Source organism: Apis cerana, linkage group LG7 (assembly GCF_029169275.1).
Source record: "Apis cerana isolate GH-2021 linkage group LG7, AcerK_1.0, whole genome shotgun sequence".
Lineage (NCBI taxonomy): Eukaryota > Metazoa > Arthropoda > Insecta > Hymenoptera > Apidae > Apis > Apis cerana.
The window spans coordinates 9,487,524-9,510,534 of NC_083858.1; the positions used below are offsets into that span (position 1 = coordinate 9,487,524).

Genomic DNA, 23,011 nt, shown 5'->3' on the forward strand with positions numbered 1-23,011 from the left:
AAACTGGAACTCCTCCCACCATGTACCGATCGTCGATCCGCATCTCTTCTTAAGAGAAACCTTTCCTTTCTCTTAAAAAAAAAAAAAAAAAGAAAGAAAGAAGGAAAAGAAAAAGGAATACCGTGAAGAGGCCGAAAAGAAGGAAGGTAACAAGCGAAACAGCGAAACGGGGAAGCGCTTAACAGAACAAGCACTCGGTGTGTCTTTAGAAACATGCCAGTACGTAGCCCGACGTATCAAGCACACCGAGGGCACTCGTTAGGCATTGTGATACGTTCTCTCGCGTGTCCGTCGTTGCGTCGAGTAGTGCAACGTGAAACGTGAAAGAGGGGGTGCGCGTATGTGTGCGTATGAGTGTGTATATGTGTGTGTGTGTGTGGAATACGTCCGGGAGCAGGAGAGGCGAGGTACAACGCGGAGATTTGTTTTTAAGCTTGGTTAAATGGCCGCCGGTTTTTGCAGCCGTGCTCGAGAAAGATTACCAAGCATGCAACTCGCGACTGGCGGACTCGGTAACAAGGACTCCCCTTGTATGCGCCACACGAGTCGCCGTGGTGAACGTCTCAATCGTTCGTTCACGAGGACCACGCGGAGGAATGTCTAACGATTTGATTCTAGCTACGAGGCAGGAGGAGGAGGGGGAGGGGGAGGAAGGAGAATCGGCAGAAGCACGTCCGACGACGATACGGTTTCTTCTGCGATTCGTTTATCGAACCAAGTCCTCTCTGTAATGATACTCTGCTCTCGATACCTTCCTTCGAGAGAACAATGAGCCGCGTTCTTGGCACACGGTGTCCTCTGCTTCTTAAATTTCTCCTCTTCTTTTTCTCCCAACTTGGGAAATTTTAATTGGAGAAGTTTAATAGTTCGCTTCTCTTTTTCTTTTTTTAACGTGTATACAGCGAGGAAGAATTGGAATGATTTTGGATAGATATATAATTCTGAGGAATTTGGAAAATATATATCGTTTCGAAATCCTTTGAATAATTGAAATTTTGAGATCCTGCGTCACCCTATGATTTTAATTTCAACCTGAGCAAAATTATTAACATTAGATTCTTCGAATTGAAAAATTTTCTACAAAAGACAGCAGGCTATCTATTTAGAGAAACACAATACCTCTCTCGATCGTCTTTTTTCGCTACGCGTTTATCGAACGAGAACGTTTCTCCGAACGGATCCTCGACCAATTTTCTGCAATTGTGCCACGTATCAATCGCAACCTCGTTCGTGATCATCGAGCGCGAGCGATATCCACGGAACCCGTTTATTCGATCTAATTTATCCGCGAAACGACACGTGGAAAAGGGAGCCAATGGCTAGTACCAGCCGCGATTTACCAAACGAATCATCGATCTCGCTGAATAATTCATGCACACAACGTCTTGATCCACGGATAAATGAACTTTTTTTTTCTTTTTTCTTTTTTCTTTCTTTTTTTTTTTTTCGTTCGACTCGGCTCGCACAACGATAATGATCCGTAATCTCGATAATAACGGCGGACAGTGGCGGGAATGGTAATTTTACGTGGCATTGACAGAAGGCAATCTTAAAAACTCAAACGGGAGAGGATCGAGCGAGTCGTTGACCGTGGATTGTTGCATGAAAGTGGGGAAGAAGAGAGATCTCTTAGAGGATTCGAGCTTCCTTCTCTTTTCCACGATTTTTTCCTTTCGTGGATTTATTTCTTTTTATCTTTATTTCATTTTAGTTTACTTTTCTTTTTCTATTCGTCCCAGAGAATTATTCTGTAAAGTATTGTTCTTTTTTTATTTTTCATCTTTATTTTTATTGGATGTAATAAAATATCTAATTTTTCAGTTGATTCGAGACTCGTGTAAATATTGCGAAACTATTATAAAGTGTACTGATGAATGTTTTTTTATACTTTTTCGAGAGATTTATCAATGGTGTTATTTTATCATTCATTTCCACCAAATGATGTTATATATCATTTTTATATTTCTAAAATCTTTCATAAACATCCACAGTTTAATCATAAATAATGATGTGTTATATTGTTTATATTAACGAAGTCAAAAATAACATAATAGATAATTTTTCTGTCAATCTAATGTATGATTTATTATTTCTATGCAAAATATATTGCATTTAAGAAAGATATTACAGAAGATATTAATGATTTTTTTGTTATTTCGTTAAATCACAGGAATCGAATTCATTAGCTATCATTTCGATTAGCACCACTTTCATGTAAATTGATAATTTGTATAATTTTATTTTATCTTAAAATTGAATTTAATTTTATATTTTATATGACAAACTTTAAAGTACTGTGGAAGATTGATATATTTATTTATTACCTAAAAATTTATATTAATTTAATGTAATTATTGTCAATGTTTAATATTCAATTTTTTAATTTCCTGATACATAATTTAAATTAACTTTATCGTGGTATTTTAAATTAAAAAAGAAGAGTCTTCAATTTATCATTTATAGAAATTTTATATATGTTATTATTGAAAGGGTAATTACTTTTCAATAATATCATTCTGAAACATTAAATCAGTTAAAGAATATTTATTCTCTTTTTAATTTACCAATCTGTCACAAATTTCAGAAAGTACAAACAAGATCACGATATTTTTCGAAGCACATTTGAAAATTTAAAAGAGAAAAAAAGCGTGTAAAAATATCGTCCTCTATACTTGTTTCGACTTATTCGAATTATTAATTTCCAATTATCACGCACATTCGTGTATCCTCTAGCGCAATCAACATAGCGCTCTTGATTTATACCCGTCGTGTATAATTTCTGACAATTGAACGAGAAACGAGAATCGCACACGATTATTATAAAGTTCCTGTGTAACCAGTCGAAACTTCCATTTCCCCACTTCTTATCTTCCTTTTCCATTTTTTTCTTTTTTTTTTTCCATCTATCTTTCCTTTCCTTCCTTTTAAATTACATACCGTCACTCGTCTCGAAAATTTAGAAGTGGAAGGGTCGACCCACGTTTCAGCTTTGCGACGAGAATGCACGTAGGTTGTTGCAATTTGATGAAAAAGGGGGCACACACGAGGACGCACGGTTTCACGGCAATTTGCTTTCTTCTGCTGCGCTTGGTCAGTGTGTCGTTGCCGCGGCAAGACTGTATGGAAATTGCGAATTTCCTGTGTAATCAAGTGCTACATTAAATCATTCCGATCCTACTTGTTGCACTGTTATGTTAACGATCACGGCCAATTCTTTCCTCCGTTCCCATGTCGGCGGCCAAGCCTAAAATTTCGAACGAACGAGTTCGAAATCCGCGCACGATTTCACAATGTATAATTCTGTTTGTTCTTCGTAACTGTGCAACTGTTCCAGTAATAATTTTGAAGAATTATTATTTTAAAATTTGTACACAGAATTTCCATTGAATTTTCTCCCGTATCGAACGCGTAATCTTTCATTGCAAATCAAATGCCAATACGTGGATGCCAATCGTTTGAGACAAATTTTCGAGGGGAAGAAAGAAAGGAAGGAAATGCCATTCTCATATCCTTCCATCCGAATTTTTACCGAACTCGAAGCACTTTTTTCTTCTTTCTATATTTTCTGTACGTAAAAATTTCCACTATCCTCTGATATCTAATAATCGAATTGTCGAAATAATAATAATTTAATTTAAAATTGATGTCGTTCGATAAATTTCATTTCTTAAAAAGAGAAAAAAAGAGATAATCCAACGCGATAATTTATTACCTCGATCTTCCTCTTATTTTGATCCACGGAATAATCCTTGTACCCATTCGTATGGATTACGAGATACACTTTATATCGATAGATTTATCTATCGCAATAAACGGTGATTCAACATCCTGCACGTGATAATCTGGAATCCATTTTTAATCCATCGGTACTCCTCTCATCCATCGATCGAGCGTGCACACACTTTGGCAGCGATCCTGCTCGTGCGAACAACCCGGTTACATTGCACGCGACACGAGCGTGATTCACGTAACCCACTCCTTTGTAACCTGTTTGGTACAGGCCTTCGCATCCTTTCGTGCTCATTGTGCCCTGGTAAACTTATCGTCGCGCCGTGTACAACTACGCCACACACGAAGGGGGCGAACATCGAGTTTATTTTTTTATTTTTCCTTCCGTCGCAGCGAGTAATATCGTGTACAATCGTAGAGGAATAATTTCTCTCTCTCTTTTATTCCTTCGTGTATCATTTGTTACGTAAAACACGATATTTCTTCATAATTTGGAATTTTTTTAAGCTTCGAAGATGTTGAATGTGGAGTTAAATGTTTGAGAGAAGTGTTTCTTTGCCTTTTTCGAATTGAATGATAAGATGATTCGATAAATAGTGGAAACGTATTTTTTTAGTTTCATTTTACAGTAAAATTACGAAGTAAGTGAAATTTAATCTTTCAATTGAATTTTTATCATATGGAAATACTTGCAATCTTGAGAAATTGTATAATTATTGATCCATCGAAGGATATGAGAAATCAAAATTAATTTATAAGAATCTCGAGCAAATCTATCTTGGAGAAGTTAAAAATCTCTTATATCGAATAGAAAATCTTCATAATTTCCATCGAAGGAAATATTACCTAACTAAAATTAAAAAGTTCTGATGGATATTATTACGAAAATACCATTCTCTTTCCTCGTGCTCCATTTTCCGAGATATAAATATCTCCATCCATAATTAATTATACAACAATAAAGATATTACAGCATCGATTCGTTCCTTTCGGATTCTTGAAATATTCCTCGCGAGGCAGTCCATGCCTCGATTCCTCCCGAGTTGAAGGGTCGAAGCCACCACAGTGATTCAGTTGTTTCTTGCCTCCGTGATCGGTTGATTCTTACCAAACCGGTCCTGCAACGGGTCCTGGACCCATCGGTGAGGATGTAAAGGAGTGAGTTACGGCAAGAAAATAAGTATCCACCAAGTTCGTTTGACGTCACGCTTCGAGGTCAATATCACCTCATCGAATCGGAACCGGGTGCATTTCGTCATTGGCAAACAAATTAATCTTTGAACGGAATACATTAAAAATGCTTGATTTTTTTTATATACGTCTTATCAATTCCATAATAATCATCCTCGTGTTCAAAATAATCTGATCAGCTAACAGATCAAATAATTTCGAGAATTTCAAATCATTTTATTTATTCGTTCAGTTTATACATCTTCGATCAATTATCATTTTCACGTCGTTATAAAAAATACTTCTCAAAATTCCAATTAACCACTCTCAATCTATCTAAGATTTAATAGTAATTTTAACTCCAACTACTTTATTCCATCTACTTTTAATTTTCTCACAAAAATACCTTACTTTTCCACACAGTGGCACACCCTCTTGCACATCACTCCCTTGATCATCGACGCAAAAGTACCTCTTCTCACTTTTCCACTAAAAAAAAAATAAATAAATAATTCCAAATTAAATTCCACGCTCGATGTTAGGTTAAATTCAGGCTAAATAAACTCGAATAACTCGAAAATCATTCCTACCGCGCAGGATGTGCGCGTCATCACGGAGGGCGGAATCATCACGTAGCCAGAACGTGACGAAAGCGATCGATAACGGGCGCGATGGCGCGCGATTCCGAAAAGTATCGGTATATCGTTCCACCCTTTGAGACCCCCGTCACAAGGACTCGTCACAAGTTCGTTGCCCTACTTTCAACCCTCTCCTCGAATCTCCTCTTTTCGTCCCTTTCACCACCCCCGCCCGATCCTCGAGGAGCGTATCACAAGGGGGATGAGATGAGCGGAAAAGAGGGACAGGGGAAGGGTGAGTGGAACCACCCCCGCGATCAATACGGTAATGACGCTCGCCTCCCTTCCCCCCTCGCTATCCGCGATGTTACTATGCTAAGCGTTTCGCTGTTTTATGCCATCGCGAATATGCCGGAATCCTCGAGCCCTCTTTGAACCCGATTCATCGTGCATCCGCCTTTATCGAGCCATCTCCTCTCCGCCTTTCGCTTTTCTCCTTCTTTTTCCGAAGTGTCGAGGCGAATGGCCCCTCCCCCCGCTCTTCTCGATCTTATTATTATTGTATCTAGGTGGAAAAAAAGATGGTTCAGTTTAATAACGTTGGAATAACGTTTCAAATATTTCTCGGTATACGTACTTTTCTTTTAAAGAATTTTGTTCAATTCTGATTGCAGAATTTTGATATGAATTGTATAGGATAAATAAGTTATAGCGTATAAACGGAGAATATATACGGATTGAAATGGTGTGCGCGAGACACTGGTTGCTCCGGCTGTTCTCTTGTTCCTTTGCTTACATTATTTATGGCGAGAGCCGCTTGTGACGAGAATCATCGATTCGAGAGATTCTAATCGTTTATTGTTCATCGTTATTCCTCGAGTTGGTGAATTTAAACAGGACTGAGTGGGTGGTGTTATTTACTTGTTGCTCAGGTCAGCTGCTAATGCGGGCTCGACAGGGAATAGTTAATGAATACACGTTTTACGACTCGATATAAAATCCTTATATACGTGCGTATTCCTGTTCTATTCGATCCCAAACTATCATCGCATACCATTTCACAATAATAATCAATCTTTTGACAAAAATCCCTGTCATCTAATTCTAGATAAAGAGAACAATCGCATATCCAACATCCAATTAAACCCCGAGAACATCGTAATCAGAGCAAACTCACACTCACGTGTATGTCTAATGGTGGATCGAAGAGGGATCGATGACGTGACGAGACTTTCGAGCCGAAACGGTTGGGTCAAGAGGGTGGCGCTGGTAAACGAGTTATTGGAAAATCGCGGGGCGGGGGGAGGAGGTCAGCAATTTTTCGCCTCATTGGCCGTAAAAAGGAGACGCTTTATCGTTCTCGGCGTCGTCGGCGGTGGCCACGTAACCGAACGACGGGTTCGGTTCATCGTAGCGGGAAGTTGGAAGGTGGGCCGGGGGCATTAACACCGGCTCGTTGTAGATGTTGATCAGGCAGCGCATTTTTACCGGGGCCAATTTGCCGGGGATGAAGCTCGCGTGACGTTCCTCCCGCCGTTTCTTCCATCCACGTAACCGCAGATAAAATATCACCTGCCCCGCCGAAAGCTATGAAAATTACGCTGGAATTCGTTGGGTGGTTGGACGAGCGCCTATATTCGCGCGCTGTGTGTGGGTTGTTGGAGAAACGAGCGATATGTCCTCCTCTCGAGGCGGAGCGCAATTTCGAGAGAAGAGAGGGGAGAGAGAGAGGGAGTCAGTCCATCGAACTTCTTGACGCGGGGTTCCACGTGTGCTTTACGTGTTGCGAGTTTCGAACGTCCAATTCCTCGGCGATGGAACCTTTTTTTTCTTTCTTCTTACAGTTTATCTTCATATTGGTTCTCAGCCCAAATCGAAAATTTCGAATCGAAGTTTTCATCCGATTGGCCTGGATGGATTGGCCAAGTTAAAATAAAGACGAAGGTAAATAGTTGTGAGAAGAGTTTAACGTGAATTTTATTATATCAATTATCGTATATAAATGATAAAATTGCTCGTTATTAATGATTAATTCGGGGAAAAAGAAACACGTTCCAACGTGTGATTTATGAACACAACACACATATATATTACAGATAATCGCGAAAAGAAAATTTTTCACTAAACGAATAATAATTAACATCTCGTTCGTCCAAGAAACACGCTTGAATTGAAATTAGGCGTCATATAATTCAATCGAGAAAATTAATTCAATAATCAACGACTAACTCGTTACGTTGACGTATACCCCCAAACACCCCCTGCCTCCACCAGCTTCTCTCCAGCTTTAATTTCCATCGAACCGGAAGGTCACGGCCGCGACTAACTAGCTCGAACTAGGTCTGGAGCACGTCCCTTCGTTGAACAGAGACCGGAGCCAACTTCCGGCCAATCTCTCCACCATTCATCGAGCCGAGGCCAGACAGAGAACGGTGGCGGTAGGTTCCAGTTAATTTTCCGCCGCCTCACCTTCGTCGAGGGATCCTCCCTCCCTCTCTTTATCCCTCTCTCCCCTCGCTCTGTCCCCGCGTCGCGCGTAGAAAGCGCATCGCGGGGGAGAGGGGTGTAGACGAGGGGGTAGAGGACGAAGGGTGATTAGCGGAGGCCGCATGCGCGCGGCGGCCGTCGGAACTAAGACCAGGGCGAGGGCGACCTCGAGCCCCCCTTTTCGTTTCGAGGGGGAGGGGAGGAGGAGGTAGAGGAGGAGGAGGAGGAGGGAAGGGGAGATGGCCGCGACGAGGGGCGTAAGGAGGGGAGGGGTAGGTTCGAGGGAAGAGGAGGAAGAGGAGGGGGAGGAGGGGGCGGCGGTGTCGACGGGGGGGTAAGGGGAGGAGGAAGCAAATTAATACGGGCGAGCAAGAGGGTCCAGCTAACGAACGAACCGACGCCAAGTCTAGTGCCGACCAGCGCCGCGACGCCTTGCAATCCACTCTCCTCTGTGTCTCTCCGCCGTGTCGTCTCTCGTGGACGATTAACTTGGGAGTAAGAAAAACCTTGGAGAATTTTATACGGCTGTTGCTGGTTGTTGTCTCGAAATCGTAACCGCCGGTTTTTAATTTCTGTCTGTCGTTGGATCTTGCCCGATACTTGCGTTGTTGGGAGGATCGTCGTTGGGAGGATAATCGGGGGGGGATTTCGAGGTTTTCTTTTTTTTTTTTTCTTTTTTTCTTTTTTTTTTGTTTTCTCCTTCCATGACAACGTTTGGAATATCGAGGGAGTAGGATGGAGTAGGATGGCGTGAAGCATCAAGAGTGAGAGGAGAACAGTGTGCACGGGCCATAATAGATCAATCGTTTAGGATGGCGGGGGAGAGGAGTTTCTATGGGGGTGAAGTGTGAACGCAGCTTTAAGCTTGGACCGGTGATACCCGTGACAGTGATGGATGACGATGGTTTTTTTGGTTTTTGTTGGTTCCTTTCTTTCTTTTTTTCTTTTCTTTCTTCTACTTCTTTTTTTTCTTTTGTTCGTTTGATAAATATAGATGGGTGCGAAAGAAGATGCTGATGATAGATTTTTTTCCACGAATGTTCATTCCTCGGTCTGTGAATTCCTTTCTGTTGTTGAATACGATATTTGTTTGGAGCGTCTACGTGTGCGTTATTCCGAGGCAACAAGATTGGTGGTTATATAATAATTGACAAGATTGCACGATGTCAATTATCTCATTACATCGTGAAAAGTTCGTGGAACACGTTCAGAATGGCGGCGATTAATTCGAGTTAGAACGATTAACTCGGTGTTAATTAGTCGATCTCTCACCTCGATAGCGTGATTAACACCGGTCTGCCCTTTCCAGTGGCTTGGCTCCGCCCTGAACAATGTATTTCCTTCTTCGAATACCGCCATTTTGCCGGTTTACACCTCCCAAGATCGCAATCGAGTCTGATTTCCGCGTGGTCATACGAGAATGTGACGAAAGAGGGAGAGGAACAACGATGGTCGTACGATTATTTTTCCATTGTTATCCGCTCGTTCCCGATCCATGCTAAATTTGCATATCCCGCTCAATGCCGTTGCTATGAAAATAAAGCAGAAAATTTTTCAAATTCGTATTGTATTTTAAACTATGCAAATTTCTTTTTAACCCAAGAGTGTGCACTTTTATATTCTCGTTGAATTTTTATTTTATGCAAAAGTTATAAATCCTTCTTCATCCTTCTTATTACGCATTTTTAAATTGTATAGCATAAAGATTTCCGTAATCCCTATTATTTCGTAAATATGCATAAAAAAGATCGTAGAAGTTAAATCTCGATTCAATCCCCCGACAATCTCCCTGTCATTTTATCTATCTTCATTAAATCCTATGGATTTTCCAACCAGGCCCACGATCGACCAAACCAAATATCGATCTTATCCATCGGGAATCAACGTTCTAAGCGATCCTTCGAAAGCAAACCAAAGCAAATCGAGAATAGATTTAGCTTTGAAAAACAGAAAAAAAACCTATATTCTTCTCTCTCTCTCTCTCTCTCTTCCCTTCTCACCTGACACAATCGAAGAAGCGAGGCTTCCTCTCACGAGGAAGCCGGTGGGCCCTTACTAGTCTCATTTTAATTAAACGAAATTCCTCGTGCAACAAAGGGCGGCAAGCCAGCCGGATAATTCGAAAGGGCAGATACGTGCTTCCTGGTTGGTCGGGTTTATAGTGGCTGCTTCGATGGTGGTGGCGTCTGCGAAGGAGGAGGATGGAACCGGTTCTCTAGCTTTTCCCCGGGGTAACCGGGTGGTGAAGCGGGATGGAGGCTTGGTTGGCGGGGAGGGGGAGCGAGATGGATAGAGGCGACAGGAAGCGAAAGAGGGCGAAAAAGAGAGGGGCGGAAAGAAAAGGAGGAAAGAGAGCTCGAGAGAGAGAGAGGGTGGAGAGATCGATAAAGGGAGTGTCGGTATGAGAATGGGGCAGAAGGAACACACGGAAGGGTGGCTCTAAATGCGAGCGTCTTAAACGAGTGACGCAAGAAATTCGACTAGGAAACAATTGATCAACGTAGGGAAAGTTCGATTGGGAAAGTTTGTCGCGCCTGTTTAATTGCCGGGATTCGGTATTTTGGAATGGTTTGGGATGGGAGATTTTGGAGGAGATGCGTAGAGATAAATTTAAAAAATTGTATATAATTTGGAGGAGGATTATTGGGTTTTGATGGTAGAGGAATGGATGATGAATTATTTTTTATATAAATTTGATCGTGTAATCGAGTTTCATTACAATTGAAATTTTATTGGAATTTATTTTTGTGTGAGGAAAGGGATGTAATTTGAGACATGTTTCTCGAGAATTTATTATATAAAAATAGAAATCTTGTCGTAGAGAAAATGATCTTTAAAATTATTAGGTAGTTTCTAATCTGCAAGTATTGTGTTTAAAGATTTTTATATTTTTGGGTCGTGTCAGTTATTGGAATGTTACAAGATTTTATATTTTAGTATCAAGTGATCTTAACGATTAAGACTATTTGTTTCTCCTCAACTTTTGTATTTTATTACTCTATTGAATTCTACCTCTATCATTTTCATTTAAGACTGGAAACATAAGACTTTTTAATAACGTAATGAAACATGATAATTAATGGTCTAGCTACTTCGCCATGCGACACCAATCGACAATAAAATGTTGCAACTTCTTACTATTTCTCAAATATATTTTACTACATAACTATCTATAAAATTACTGTTTTAAAAGAACAATATACAGAAAAGCAATATCTCGATGAATATATAATACAATATTGCTTATCCTACTATTAATTTTTTGGTAACAAATATCATATATATATACTTTTTTCCTTTCCTTTCCTAACTTTACTCGAACCTCACAGAACACAAATTTAAAACGCACTTGCGAAATATAAAATATAGAAAAATCTTAATCGAAGCAATATTTCCACTGAATATTTCGCAAACAGAATAGTCTTGCCTCTTCTGTTGTCACCGTTTCACCGTTTAAATTTTACAATCCGGATTCCTCCGTGTTTCGCAACCGTGATTCCACGTCCACCATCAGTTTACAGCGGCGTTTTATTGCGTTTCGTGTATATGATTGCGCCGAGCGTCGCGATTGCGAATCTAAACTTTGTTGTTTGCTCGAACCGACGATTAGATACCCTCTCTCGCGCCACTTTTAACGCCGCCCGATCTCGGCGGCGAATGGCGCGCGCAATTTTCATACCTGTTCCATCGCGATCACCGCCACGATTACGGTTACATAATCGCGCGGATCCCTCGCGCGGGGCCATTAAGCGGGGCCGCCATTCATTAATGTCTTTTAAATAAATTTATTACACCATAAAACGCGACCGGCCGACCGCTTTCCACGCGTAAATACATTCGTTCCGCCCCATGTTTCCCCGGACTGCATATGTATTTATGTAACTCTGACGGATCTTGACACCCATTGCGCTTTTGCGCATTCTTACAAGTGAATGTTGTTGCGTTTCGATCGTGGCCCGTTTCGACGCGTTCGAGAAGGAGTTTCGCCGCTTTGTTGCGAGTTACAAGGGTTGCGGAGGTCGAGTCGCGGGTAGAAAATATCGTGAAATCGTGGGAAATGTTTCGAGTTCGTTTCACTAGTTTCAACAGTGTGTCTGTAATTTTATAGAGTCGAAAGATGTCGTTGAAACGAATATCTTTGAACGAAATTGTGTTCACAATTTCCTTTCGACGCTTACTTTTTCAAAATTGACTAGAGAAGTCGAATTAAAGTGGTTGAGGTATAAGGGCACGATATTCGTCGAGTTATTATGAAACAAGGGAAGATCGGCGAGAGGCAGGATAATCCTTGCAACCGGATTATTCGGGATTTTTCTTGACTGTAGAATAAAAAGAAACGAGGAAGACGCGAGTTTCTCGGAGGAGACTCCGTCTTCCTGCCAACTACCGTTGATATATTGCTCGTTCATATCTTTCCTATCCTTTATTCTTTCTGTCTTCCATTTGTGTTCCATTATCTGTCCAACGTAACGCTCGGTTCAGGAAGCACGAACGTTCGTACTTCAAAGCAAAACATTTCTCTTTGTTCAAATGAAAATATAGACGTCTTTAACTTTAGAGATGTTGTAATTCGATTGTCGAGTGTGTGTGTAATAACGGTTTCTTCGTTATTTTTAATGTTTTTTGTTTAAATTTAATTTGTCATTTCAAACACATTACTGCAATCCGTCTTAAAATTCGATTGAAATTAGAAAAACTTTGAATCGCTGTAACTTCGAAAATAATTACTTCCGGTCAACGAATGAAAGATCGTTAGAAGCGCAGAACCTTACCCTTTAAAACGCTTCTTCATTTATCCCGATACGAGTTTCGGTTCCCGAGATATCATCGTACAAATAAAAGGGTGATTTTTAATCATTTATCTTAAACGCGATTCAATTCTATTAAAATTAAGAAAACTTTGAATCGCTATAACTCTGAAGATACTGACTTCCGGTCAACGAATAAAAGATGGTTAGAAGCGCGGAATCTTACCCTTTAAAACGCTTCTTCATTTATCCCGATACGACTTCCGGTTCCCGAGATATCGTCGTGTAAAGAAAAGGGTAATTTTTAATCGTTTACTATTTCCTTCCTTATCGCTTATTCGGACCTCTCCCTTGCACTTTCACTCGATGACCTATCCCAAATTCCAGACAAGCGGCAGACGCGATTCCTAGAAAAACGTAGTACGCATTTCCAGGAAAAATATATAGGTCAGATCGTGGATCCATTCATAATTTCTGTGTTAACCGCTACGAAAACTTGGAGTGTTTACATCTCGGCAACCGATTGAGATATCGAAATAATTCAAAAAGTGAGTTCAATGGCACGTTATTCTCCACTTCCTGAGTAGATTTTGATACAAATTTTTAGTTTCCCTTTTTTTACACGAAAATTTGAATTTCAAATTTGTTGTTATGATATAAACTACACGAGGAAAATTTTGCATAATATTTCCTCCATATTTCCTATATATTTTAATTGCATAAAATTCTGCAAATCTATTCATCAACGATTCAACAATTATTCTAATCATAATTATATTTATTTTCAATTCCGCCAGTCCATCTGGTATACCTTTCGCAATAATCTTCGACAAACACACAGTTCCTTCCACGAGATGCACAACGTACACAAAGAAGAAAGAGCTTCCTCAGACTTATCCCCTCTCGGTTTATAATATCATACACCGTCTCCGAAATAATGCTTCCAACGGCTCGTGCTCCCGGCGTTGCGACCTCCCCGTCGTCTTCCTCATCTATCAACAGTTTTCTTTTCCATCCGCCCCCTTCTGAAACGCCGCCCGCTTTTCCGGCCAAGATTTATGAAACGGTACTTTGTACAGTTCCAGTTTAGCGTACGTCTCGATTTACTTGCCCCAGGGTGAACCTGTGAGCGTCTTCTTATTCCGAAAGTTTCCGCGAGAGAGGATCCTGTCACGGTTCTGCGGCTACGGTTCAATGCGGCATGATTTTATACGAAATATCGTCGCGTTGCTTGTTCCGTTTAAGTTGATTAATGCAATTTGAATCGCGAAGAATTTAAATTATTCTAGATCTGCAAAATATAATCGATAATTTATATTATTATTATTTATATTAAAAATAAGAAAAATAATTCTGTAGTTTTTTTTAATTTTCTATTATAATATAACGAAATTTGAGCACAGTTTCTTGAATTATTTCTATAAATTCAATGTTAATGAATTTTATCATACAGGAAACGATTCGTGAAATCCGTTCATTGCCAATTTAATTTTCAACTAATTTTCAAAGTTCACGATTTTAATCGAAAAGTGAAATTCTACGAAGGAAAATCTACTAAGAGAATGGCGCGCAGCATGCGTGGCACGCATGTCACTGGAGGAACGATTGGGGGTTGGTCTAGAAAGAAAAGGGATCTCGCGTGTAGAAACTTACGTGTGGATACGTGGAAAGGCGAAGAGATTCATTCTTCGGGGCGACAGCGATCTCAGCGCACCCTCTTCGCCACACCCAGACCCACCCCCGCCGCATCCATCAAGGCGGAATCTCGATCTCCAAATCCACCCCGGCCACGACTACTTTGCCTCTCTCCTCTCTTCCTTCTTCAAGAATCCCAACACACGCGTAATCTGAACGGACTCCTCGAAGATGGCTTGCAGTGATCGAGATTTCTCGTTGCTTGATTTCCTCAGCATCCGAATATTCGACTCCAATCACGAATTCCTACTAATTCTTATTACTTATTTACCTGATGGAATACCAAGATAATGTATCCATATTTTCTCCATAATTAATATAATTCTCAAATGGATCCATCCCTTCCAGTTTCCTCGATATTCGAAGCGAAGAAAGAGAGAGAGAGAGAAAAAGATCAGTCGAGCGGAATTTCACGTCTCGAGCGTAGATTGGGCCGAACGCTCGTATCCAAATATCCAAAACGGTGCGCCATTAATTCACGCTTGCGCGCGGTGGAAAAAGTTGAGGCAACGCTTAAAAAAGTTACGCTCTGGCGCGATGTATTGGGTGAGCGGCGGGCAGGTGCGTGATCACCGGGTAACACTTTATCAAACCTCGCGTTCCTCGCTCTGGCCCGCCCGTGCACCATGCCCCCGGTCGACGACTCGCGTCCGGACATATTTTTACATAAAATTAATTAAGTCGACTCCGGGGCGCCCCCGGCCTCGTAAATAATCGGCGGTGGCCCGCCACGCTCAATTTATTTACCAAAAGGTTCTCGTGTGTACTGTTTCGCGCGAAACAGCACGCGACACGGGGGATAAAATATGAATTCTCTCGTCTCTTGATCGCATCTTCGTGGAGGGGTGGGGAGGAGAAGCGTGGCGGTTGAGGGTGGTGGTGGTAGGAAGGAGGATTGTTGGGAGGAGGAGGGGGAGAGGAAGGATTAAGCGAGCGGTAATTCCTGAATTTATTGTATCCCCCGCGAAATTTAAAATAGATCGTACCGAAATACTTTTCTTCCTGTACCCGGTAGTTTCATTTATTTTCGTCCAGCTGGTGACCGGTGTTGTCGGAATAAGTGGCTGCTCCTCTCTTCGTTCCTCTTCACAAAAGTTCTGGAACGAGGCTGTTAATTTGCCAAACTTTTTCCTTCACTCTTTGATGCTCAAAAATTCTTTCCCGCCCCGAGTTTCGATTAAAAGTATTAAATTATGTTTGATCTTGGACTTAATATTTATGATATGTATTTGTAGATAGATCCTGTGTGTATCGTGACGAGTCAATTTTCTTCTTGGTATGGAGTTAAGTTGACAATTATTTCTTTCTCGATTAATAATTAGGATTGTTTTTTTTTATTTTGTTTGAAAGCAGAATAAATACGAGGTTTTGTTGCTTCTATTTATATAAAAATTCAAATTTAAAATTTGAATTCGATTGCACTCCAGGAAGAGAGAAAGATGAATGAAAAAATTAAATCATTATATTATGCTTATAATTAATTGAAAATTTTATCGATTCTTTCTTTCCTTTCTTTTCTTTTTCCATTTTCTATTTTTCGACGACTCTTCTCATCGATCGATCTGTGAAACTTTACAGGTTTAACGAGGGGAAATATTCTTCTTAAAGTTGGCAATAACAGTAATCCGATACGCGGGCAATTTTATCACTGTAAGATCACGAATTCTCAATATGGAAACTCCTTTCGCTCGTTCGTTCACCTATGAATCCGCGAAGAACAAAGTCTACGCGGATCGAGTCGATCCACGTTGGTAATTTATCGCTCCTGATATGTACAAATTGCGCCTGTCCATCTCGTGGAGATGAAATATCGACGAGATGGTGATTAATTGAATTTTTCGTCGGAACAGTTGTTTTGCTCGCGCGTAAAAATGTGTACGCACCGCGGTATCAACCGATTGCGCCTCAATTTTCTTTTTTTTTTTCCCTTTTTTTCTTTTTTTTTTTTTTTACGTGGAAATCGATCCAATTCCGTTTGTTTACATCGTGTTTTTTACATCGCGTTGCAACCAGTTATGATTAATGGTTGTTTCGTAATTATTATTCGTTTACATAATTATTGTTAATATTTCAATTTTCACTTTCGCAACGTTTTATTATTATATATATTTCTTATTATTTTAACGATGCAACGTACCGGATATTTTTTAATAAAAAGATTATCAATTTATTATTAAATTGCGTATATTAATAAATTACGTAGATTAATTTATTATAAAATAAATTTTGTATAATGTATAGTAACGTAATATATTGTATGTAATATATTAAATGAATTATTGAATATTCTAGGTAAATATAAATATTATGTATATCGGATATCTCGTTAATTTTATTATTTAAAATAGCCTACTTATTATTATTTTTAAAAATAATTGATTCAGAAAAAGTTCCTGATAAAAATCAAATAATTTCCAGGAAGAATACAATACAAGAGTACGATTACTTTCTTTATAAATGGATGCAGACAGGTCAATTACGTATTTTGATAGAATATCGTAATAATTTTTACATTATTATTTATAAAAAAATTATTATTAATTTACAGCCAAGATTATTTTATTTCGTTTCTTTTAATGCATATTTACATACATTCATCATTTTATCAAATCTTGAATAAAAAGAATATTTTCCTCGAAACAATACCTGAATCATTCTACAATCATTTTACAATTAATGTTAAACAATTATCTCGATAGAAGGGGACATGGTCGATTTTCGATTTTCTTCTTTATCGGGATAATGATAGAAAATAATGATTCACGATCGTCTGAAATTGAACGCGCGGAAAACAGGGAGTGATTTCGTAAAATGTTCGCAGGTGGATAAAGTGGCACGTTTCGAGAATAGATCAAAGCATCCACGATTGGTCCGCGCACGATAGTCGTCCCCATTCGTATATATTTATTACTGTCTACTGGTAGACTAGCTGTCGCCCGGATTTAATGACGGGAAGACTGTGAAACTGAAACGTTTGTCACATCGACGACGCTCGTAGATTTAGAAATCCAGAAACCATGCCAGTTCCAATGGGGACAGCCCCGTATTTCCATTCTCAATAGAGATGAACTGATACTTGTACTTGTATTTGACACTCACACGCTCACTTGTCTTCGAGGTGAACATTAGAGTGAGTAATGATTAGCAGAAAATAGCTCAGGAAAAATAGATCTATCTTTTCTCGTTGATTATTTTTAGATTTTTGAATGATGAAGTGATCGATATCTTATACAATTGTTAACCACGGTGTAAAATGCTCGCTTTTTAACGAAACTTGAAGAACAAAGTTTAATTCCTTTCTACTTTTTTTCTCGGGGAATTATTTTCTTATAAAAATCTGGAAATCGTGTTGCCTCTTTAATTGAACGAAGTACGAGAATTCGTCTTCGAAAAAGCAATTTAAATTTATTTATCCGATTCGTTTATATAAACACTTTTCTACATTTAATGTCCGTGTTATTCAATCAGGTATAATTATAAAAAGGCACTCACGTTACTTTTATTTTAAATTCATATTTCGCTATAATTCTACGCGGCAAAAAAGGGAAAGGAAAAAAAGAGACACTATTTTTCTCACCAAGATCTCCTAATTAAACGAATACCGGGGTTTACGAACGTCCATAACGAAGTGCATTTAAACACCTTGTAATTTCACTTTTCATGCCCGCCACGATTTCACAACGAAACTTCTCTTGCACGCTCGATCATATTAATTCCTCGAGCAACGTTCAACTCGACTTCCGTCGTTTAAACGTCCTTTTTCTCGCCCCCCCCCTCCCCCGATCGATTTCACTGAGCGCGTATTTATCTCTCCATTTTTTCCCCTCCCTTTTTTACCGTCCTAATCGCTGGAAAAAGTGACGTAATAACAGCCTGTTGGTTAACGTGTCGATCATTTAAGTTCGAAACGATCTATCTTTCGAGTATTAACCATTCGATATGTTTTTTCTTTTTCTAATTCAGATTGATTTATTAATTGTCGTTGCTACTTTATAGACTAGTATATTTTTATGTTACTATTTTATCATTTCTTTTCTCTTTTTTCAATTCAAATATATCAAATATTTTTTTCTTTTCGGATTTCTAGTCTCTAGTGTGTGATAATATATGATCAATTTGACTATTTTGATAATTAGTCATCAATTTCACCAAATCATGAAAATTTAACGAAATAATTCGTTACTCGTGTTATTTAAATTTTTCGAAACGAATAATTATCTGGCGAAAAGTCAGTTCTTCGAGATCAAACGCGACGCATAATTCATTAAAAAGATAGTTGTAAATTCTTGAAATATGTTGCTGTAATAAAATTCAAATGTTAAAAAAGATTCGAATTTCACTTCCAATTTCATTCTTCAAAAAATATAATTTAATTACTCGAACAATTTTCCCTTCCGTCCGCTTCCTGCGATCTATCACATTAATTATCAAACAATGAAAAAAAAAAAAAAACAACAAAGAAAATCGATCTTATCTCCCATTCTTTGAAATTTCGAGAGAGAGAGAGACACACACACACACACATACACACGAAAAATACGGGTGGACACGAGCGCGTGCACCCGTAAAGGCGGATGATCCTTTACACAGGATAGTTCGTCAAGGAGACCGGAAGCGGCCTACTTCCGAAACGGCGTATAATTTTTTATGCAAAGCCGGGGCACGATCGTTCCACCTCGAAAACTGTAATTTGTTGAGGCGTTGGGGAAGTGTACGGCGCGAGGATACGCGCGGATTCGAGCGCGTGCTCGATGCAAACGATCGCAACCTGCCCCCGGAGACCGACTCGATAATTACCTCGTCAGAGAGGCCTCCTTTTCTTTTCTCCTCGGTTCACAGGGCTGCTATCCTCGAGTATCCCGGACGCTAACGAGTCCCTTCTTATCTCGGTGTGGAAATCGAGGAAGTTGGCGCGCAACGCTTTTCTTACCCCTTTTGGTGGGGAGGTTGGCTCGGAATCGTGACGATGATGCAAGTCGTGTGTGTGAAATGCTTTGAGATAATATGTATTCATTAGATTCATTGGAATAATGAATTTTGTGGAATAGAGACGTAGATTGTTATCTTCTTACATATATATATATATGTATTTCGAGAAAAATTATTTGTACGTGTCAAAGATAATCGAAATTATGCAGGTATAAATTGCTAATTTTGCAAGCTCGATGGAAAATTCATCGATGATAATTATTGGTAGATAAGAAGATAATAATTTAATCGGGCGAGAAAGAAATGATCGATCAAAGGAAAGATAAAAATGTAATTTTAAGATTAATTATATTCGTCGTATTTATTAAGATCAATGTAATAGACTGGTAATTGACAAAAATTAATTAATACGAGGCATCCTTGGAAAATAAGAATGTCGGCATAATTCTTTTCGAGCGAACCATTAGCATGTATAATTTTTAATCTCAGATCAGAGAATCGAATGGAAACAAATTTGTCACGAATTGCAAATTGCTTAATCAGAAAAATGGTATTTGATATGGAGGCTCGAGATCGCAATCGAAAACAAAAAGGAAAAAGATGTAAAATGGAACGAAAATCGTTTCCTCTTCTCGATTATTCCGCGACACTTATATGTTATTTCGATGGCCGCATTAAAGCGCGTAACGTACGATCTTACAAGGAAACTTGTTTCGTTTCAAATGATCAAACAAGTTACAACTTCTCCAACACGATCACCTTTAAACCACACCCCTCTCCCTTTTACACTTGATATTCCAACCGCGGGGACATATAACGATAAATTGTTGAAGCTTGAAAATTGTTACGCGTAATTAGAGGGTATGAAGAGCGTTATTCTTAAAATATTATCCTTCATCTTACGTCCTCTCGAGCATTATTTATTAAGATTTCATTTTCTTCTACGTACCTCTATTCTACGTATACGTGATTAAATTTACGTGGAAACAATCAACTCGGTAGAATGTAAATCAGAATTAACGATTCTGGCAATCGTGAACAAAAATTTTTATCGAAAGTTATCTTGCAAATATTTTAAATAATAATATCGATGATGATAGATGAATTCAAAAGAAAAGAATTATTCGATTATTTTTCGTTTATTTCATTTTTTTTTTTCGTAATAATAAAAAATCGCGACAGTTGAGATGAACATTCCAAGTTTAATATAGCACGACGATCCATCAAAAAAAGTATTCTTCTGCGCACTTCTGATGATTATCGCTATTTATAACGTAGAAAAGTTCCTTCGATAACGAATCTGAACCGGTATATTATCATACCAACTTGTAACACGTGAACGTATACGGAAAAATCTCTTTCTTCGTCTATATTTAAATTTCCAACCCAGACTCCACTTGTCTCGAGGAAGCTTACATTCCGCGACAAAACGATGCACGTTTCACGATTCTCAGCGTTTTTTCCAGACCGTGTATATCCTATAGATAGAATCTTTCCTCAACAATATGGAAGAAAAATTGAAAAATTACTCGTAATCGAAATCATTTTCAAAGAAAGTGAAAATTGCATCGATCACCTTATGAATCCTTCGTACGATCTTTCTTCACCGAGATACATCGAGATACACCTTTCAAAGTTGCTTCAAAAATTCACACCGCCATCATTTTGTCACAAACTGTACCTTGATCGCGCTCGATGAAAATTACACACACACACACACACACACACCGAGACAACAAGGACAAAGAGAAGGCTAAAAAACGAGAGGCTAAAATAGAAGATATTACACGATTTTCTAATGGTATCATTAAAAGTGATTTTATCGATTAAACGGTGAATTAAATCGGGGACCGCCGTGCCTCAAATAACACGGTGCACGGGCATCATTTCTCTTATCCTGTCGCATTTCTAATAAGAGGAGCTCGGTTAGATACACGCCTCGTGTTCGATCCTTCCCAGCCCGATTTCCCTCTGCCTCTGTATTTACAGCGTCGGCATAAATCTGCGGACCAAGATTCGCGCCGTTGCCCGTATCGCGCTTCTTCTATTTCTGCATCGTGGAAACGGCACTTTACGACTGCCGGTCCAATTTGTTTTCCGCCCATCCGAGTCCCCGAGTGGCGACAAAGAAACGGCTCGGGACGATATTCATTAACGTCGTCGAACGTCTTCCTTTTAAACACGGCCGCCTTTATTAACGACGATTTCTCCGTTCGATTAATTCTCTATCCAGATAGCGCGTTGTAAATTTACGTTATCCGGTTGATACATCCTTGGTCCCGATTTTCGAGCGAATGGTTACGATCTGGATAATCGTTTGAATTTGAAATTATAAATTTAACGTTAGCTTTAGTTTAATTTTTTTTTCTCTTCGATTTTGATCGCGTAGTTATTGGATGGCAGGGAGGGATAACGAAATTTCAATTTTCAATTATTATTTTAGATGGAACGATATAAGTTTATGTGAATAATGAATAATGCTTTTTTTCTTGTATATATGATTCAAAGATTGTTGCAAATGTTTACAATATTCGTATTTCTTTTAAATAATGGAAATATTCATTCGTACACGTTATAATCTAACAATAAAATTGAGTTAATCAGATTAAGTGAGGTTAGGTGACATAAGATCAAGCAATCATCTCCAAGTAATCCTTGAATCCATTATTTCATATTAATATCTCCACGAATCATGAATGATCGATTTATCAAATCGCTTTAAAATTTCGTTCCTTTCGTCTACTCGCATCATAACCTAACCTAACCAAAAATTCAAACGTTACCACACTTTCGTCTCGATCGTAAACGAGCATGGTCGATAAATTGCAAGTCGTCCCCCGTCGATAACGTCACCGTTACCGATCGAACTTTAAACGCTGTTAACCTTTGCCTCGTCCAACTTAACGATGACAGCCAGATACATGGACGGTCGATCGTTGACAGTGATCGAGGAAACCGTGCAGGAAACATCTTTCGATAGGTATCGAGTGTTAACGAAGTCAATGGGGTTATGCGTGTCCTGGTCGAGGACAGGACAATAACCGATTCGTTCGACCGGTTTCATCCTCCACTGTGGATGTCAGTGGTGAGAGGCAGGTGCGACCGTGACTTGCCTTCCTCCCTTCGGTTCACGTAATTACGCTTGCGCGTGTCTCTCTTGCGCCCTGTACGTAAGCACGAGACCGTTCTACACGAATGCACGTGCTTTAGCCTCGTCTAGCTCGCCATCCACCCGCCTCTATTACCTGACGAGACCGCGTTACGATACGTGTGTACATAACGGGGCCATGTAAGCAACGTAGTGTGATATACGGGGTGGCTTAGCCTACGTGCATCGTGGTTGGATGATTTCTGTGTGACGAGACTTTGAAAGTGTAAGTGTGGCTTCTCTTTTTAGGGAGAGATTCGTGAGAAATCGCGCATAATCGGACGTTTAAAAATGTGTGAATGTAATGAGGATTTTTAATGTATAATTCTGGGATCGTGAAAGCGATGTTTTGTGTACGATTCACGTACGTAATAGAATTGTTTTGGATAAAAATAAGTGTGAATTTTGTAGAGAGAGAGAGAGAGGATCGCGAGAAATATGTAGAATTTGACAATTACGGATATAATGTCAATTTTTAAAATTTGATTTTTAAAATGTAATTTTGAGAATGTTTTAATTTGTGCATG

At 39.2% G+C, this 23,011-nt stretch overlaps 1 protein-coding gene and 1 long non-coding RNA gene across 2 annotated transcripts in view; both read left to right on the plus strand.

The window, feature by feature from the left end:
- The window catches only part of LOC107999229 (UPF0489 protein C5orf22 homolog), a 761,052-nt gene that overhangs the window by 148,121 nt on the left and 589,920 nt on the right, over positions 1 to 23,011 (plus strand). The gene's annotated exons all lie outside the window — the stretch shown is intronic.
- LOC107999301 (uncharacterized) overlaps positions 19,441 to 23,011 on the plus strand; it is a 65,589-nt gene continuing 62,018 nt past the window's right edge. The window contains exon 1 of the long non-coding RNA XR_009830550.1: positions 19,441 to 22,710. This is a non-coding gene — a long non-coding RNA (uncharacterized LOC107999301). The remainder of the gene's footprint in view (positions 22,711 to 23,011) is intronic.